The following is a 4,634-nucleotide window of genomic DNA, read 5'->3' as shown; positions in this document are numbered from 1 at the left end:
GGTATTTGATAGGTAGAGCGAATTGGATTTTTAATTAGATAGGGATACTTTTAATCTTATGTATGATACATGATTAGGTAAAGGATTAAACCTTTTGATATTTGATAGGTAGAGCGAATAAGATATTTAGATATGTATGGAGTATTTTTAATTATGAACACGATTTACGTTTATGTAATGTATATGTACGTGAATATTCTAGTATTTAAGTGAGAGGTTTGTATGAAAGCAGGGACATATACTTCAATGCTATGTACATTAGTAGTTAAGTAATATATCATTTTTATCCAGGCAGCATTAAGGATAATATTCATAATGGTAATTATGTATACTATCGATGAGGTTCATATATAATTCAGGCAATGTAGTATTACGAATTATTGAATGAACTTAGGGAAATGAATTTAAATCTTATCGAGACATTTTATTTCACCTGGCGTAGGATTTTTTATTTTTTGATTATGAATTGTTCTACGCTTTCATGCCCGAAAACATGTGAACACTTATTCCTGGAACGAAATTTGGTCCTCCTTATGTTTGAACTTATTAGTTTCATATCCTCTCTTACAAATGAGAATGTAAAATATTGATAGAGGAATGAAATACTGCCTCTGAAAGTGGTGTACCTAGTTAACGGCTTAATATAATTCTAGGTGGGGCGAAGTGTACCTTTTACTTTCTGGTTTATCTTTCCACGTCGATTTTTTTCCCCATCTTTTTAGCCGTTCGTTTGCAAAGCGGTCGAAAATTGTGCCGTTGCAAAGATGCATCGAACCGGGCAATTTTCCTAAATTTCATTAAATTTTCATGCGAATGGAGGGTGGATGGGACATGGATTAGGTGAGTCTCCATTCGCAGCACCTCCAGGTGGTGAGACCTGGGAAATCGGCATTATTTCACATGTCACTTCTAATCGTATTTCTATGGTTATGTCACACGTAACCAATAGCTATGATACAATTACGAACGATATAGCATGTAATCTGAGCTAATTGGATGCTGTCATAGTGTTGTAAATTCTCATCCGCTATATTTGGGAGAATATGGTGATATGGAACATCTAGTAATTTAGGTTGTTCAGACATTGAACGTAATTTGCATATCAATCAGACCAAGTATATCAATTAAAATAACGTTCATTAATGTTCATACCTCATTTCCATCGAAGGCTAATATGGGTACTTGGTTGATTACCGTTGCAACTCACAGAATCCGCAAATTTCATGCGTAGCAAATATTTCGTAGATCATTTGGCTTTCCGAGAAATTGTCTGTTCGTTGTGCACAAACGCCAAAATTTGAAATAATGGAAATTCGTTGTTGCCGGAATCTGGCTTGGGTAAGTAATTCGTTGCTTGTGTATGTATTAACAATTCAAAATTTACGGTATTCGGCTTATTCCGTTTGTTTTCGTGTTCGTATTCCTATTCTATGACAAATTCGCGATACTAGGAGTGACTATTTTTGCGTCATAGAAAGCAATCAATCAATGCTAGGTTTATCCCGTAATTCATCATTTTATAGTATTTGATATATTTACAAAATTAAATACACGAGCATTATGAACTCCATCATTAAACGTATAATATATATGTACGTTAGTTAATTAATTCGTGACGTTTGTTACGTACCAGAATTTCATCTTAATTTACGACGGTTGATGGGTATGGCATATATGGGGCCTTCTATTACTTATTATTCCCTTTTAATAATTCTTTTTAACTTATTTATTTCTTATCCACTTTAAACAATTTTTAAATTATTCTATCTATTAATCACATTTAATAATATATTTAATTTAATTATCTATGTTTAACACTACAGAATTTATTTTATTCACTTATTATTAAAGTTACAACCATTCTTTTAATAATTCAATCTGTTTTTAATTGTGATTATTTCTTTCCTACCTGTATAAATAGTTTACGACTCATGTTTTTAATTTCCCTCTGGTGAGTGGACATCAAATATTCTTCTAACTGTTACATTAAATTTTAACCACACCATTACTAAATCGTACCCGTTCGAAGGATTGTAAGCGCGATTTTTTTACTCAGTACCGGCCGAAGTAAGTAGGGTCGTGTACGCGACATCGCGAGAGCGCTGTGAAAGTGCTGGAAAAGAAGAAGAGATGCCATGAGGAGGACCGCTTGACGTCGGCGCTAGGACCAAGGCGACTATCAACTCAGAGCTGCTTCGATACGAAGAAGAGGTCAACAATCGGAAAGTCGGATATTTACGATTGCTCTGGTTACCCATCATGTCGTGGGACGAATGTTCCGAAACGGCACGGTTTGTACTGCTTGTTCCTTATGAGATTTCATAATATGCATAATGTCCACTGGTGCGAATGCACTAGTTTATAATAACACACATGACATATACATATATGCAGATATTTCTGTGACTTACTCGTTGGATCAGACTACGACTTTTTGTCCATCGCGAATTAGAGCCTATGTTGGTGATATTTCGAACCCTATTTTTGTCACTATGCTAGCTACGGTGCTTCATTACTCTGAAATTTGATATATAGCGATCCGGCATTATAACTGTATCGCCTTACGATATAACACTTGAAAAAATACAATCACGAAAAAGATAATACTATTGTTACGAGACTTAAAGCGCCATATGAGGCAGCTTGCGCGTTGCCTTGAAAAATTTACACCTTATTTCATATGCCAATAATAAAGGCAGCTCGTGCCCACTTTCCATTAGTTTTGCGACACTTGAAGCCCCATATGAGGCAGATGGCGAGTCATATTGAGAATGTTAGATATTATTACGTGTAGCACTAGTGAAAGACAGATCGGCTGATCCTATCCACTATTTTCACGACGCATAAACCGCAAAAGAAGGCAGCTCGCGTGTCGTATTGAAAGTAAGTTACATACTATTATATATCACAAAGGTAACGATTTTTGATCGTATCATTTGTATTTACCACATATTATAATTAATATTTCGTAAATTGTATGGAAATTTAATTTCTGATTTATGTTCAATTTTATATTTTACTATGCTTTGTATCATGTTTTGTATTAGATTACTCTATTTTCTTTAGGTTCGGGTCTCGTTTGCGTTGCCACCTCCACGTGGTGAGCCCTGGTAATTGGCATCGTTTGTCAAAGATGCATTTAAATATTTTTCAGAATAGACTATATTCAGTAAATTTGGGGTTAATATTGTCAGCTCATCTTTGACTAACGATACCAAGCTATGAGCTACGCAGTACTCGCAATCCGGACTAGCATCTAGAAAGCTACCGTCTGGTACTTTAGAGGCTAGGCAGGAATTGCGAGTGCCACGATATCCCCCGCCACTCTACCGAGCATCGTGAGACATGGTGGGTCATGGTTAGATATGGAGAGCTATGGTAGGACATGGTGGGACATTGTTGACTTTTGACTAAGTATTCCGAGGTTTGCTAGCGCAGTTATGACGATAATATAAAAAAAATAATAAGCAGTCTGTTCCACCAATTGGTACAAACCCATTTACCTACGGGTAGGAGTTAAGATTAGGTTTCATTTGATTTCGTTTCGTTTCGTTTCGTTTCGTTTCGTTTCGTTTCGTTTCGTTTCGTTTCGTTTCGTTTCGTTTCGTTTCGTTTCGTTTCGTTTCGTCTCGTTTCGTTTCGTCTCGTCTCGTCTCGTCTCGTCTCGTCTCGTCTCGTCTCGTCTCGTCTCGTCTCGTCTCGTCTCGTCTCGTCTCGTCTCGTCTCGTCTCGTCTCGTCTCGTCTCGTCTCGTCTCGTCTCGTTTCGTTTCGTTTCATGGAACAGATTCAACTGCAATTTGAATTTACATCAATTATTATTTTGCATTAGTATCTCTGCCAGCTCGTCATGATAAACATTAGGATGGACCAATCATGGGACTTACTATCTGATATTTTCTATTACCGTGTCGATGTTTCTCCTTGAGAGATCGCAACCTGAAAATCACGTGCAAATGCGGATAACATGACAATCAGCATGACGATATCAAATATTGCAGAAATCGTTTAAACACAGTCCAAGCAACGTCATCGAGTGCAAATAGCGAATTTGGTCTAGACAAATGGTCTGGTTTTCAATGAAAATGCAAGTCTAAAGACGAGACTATAGCGGACCGTGTTGATCGCGAAAATGGTACGCCTCGTCGCACTAGGCGTCAAAGCTTCGGAGGAATTTCAGTGGTCCTTGATCCCGCAGACTGCAGCCAGGATGAATTGCATCTGGTTTAACGGTTTCTCTAATAACTAATACGCAAGTTGGAGTGACTTTTCGAGGCGGCAGCGGAGGTACTTGTAAACGCGCCAGTCCTGCCTGCTTCCGCTTCATTCTTCATTTTCTCGTAAATAAATCGGTCTCGCGTACGCAGGCATTCAGCCGGGGAAATTACCGCTGAAGTATGAGCAGGTACGAATAGACAAATGGGTTATCAGCAAGTTAAAGAGTGTCGCTGAAAAACGGACTGGATGGAAAGTGACGTGTGTCAGGGATCGTTACTGTTCTGTTGCTTTGGTGCCGCGATTGATTTGTCGGATGCAGAGCATAATCGTGACCGACCAGAGTCTTATTACGAAGTTGACATTTTATGGAATTTCTCATGGTAAACGATCGAACATGTGTTTGTCAATTGACCTACTT

Source organism: Lasioglossum baleicum, unplaced genomic scaffold, assembly GCF_051020765.1.
Source record: "Lasioglossum baleicum unplaced genomic scaffold, iyLasBale1 scaffold0290, whole genome shotgun sequence".
NCBI lineage: Eukaryota > Metazoa > Arthropoda > Insecta > Hymenoptera > Halictidae > Lasioglossum > Lasioglossum baleicum.
The sequence above is the reverse complement of the archived record's forward strand: the minus strand, read 5'-3'. Positions refer to the sequence as shown.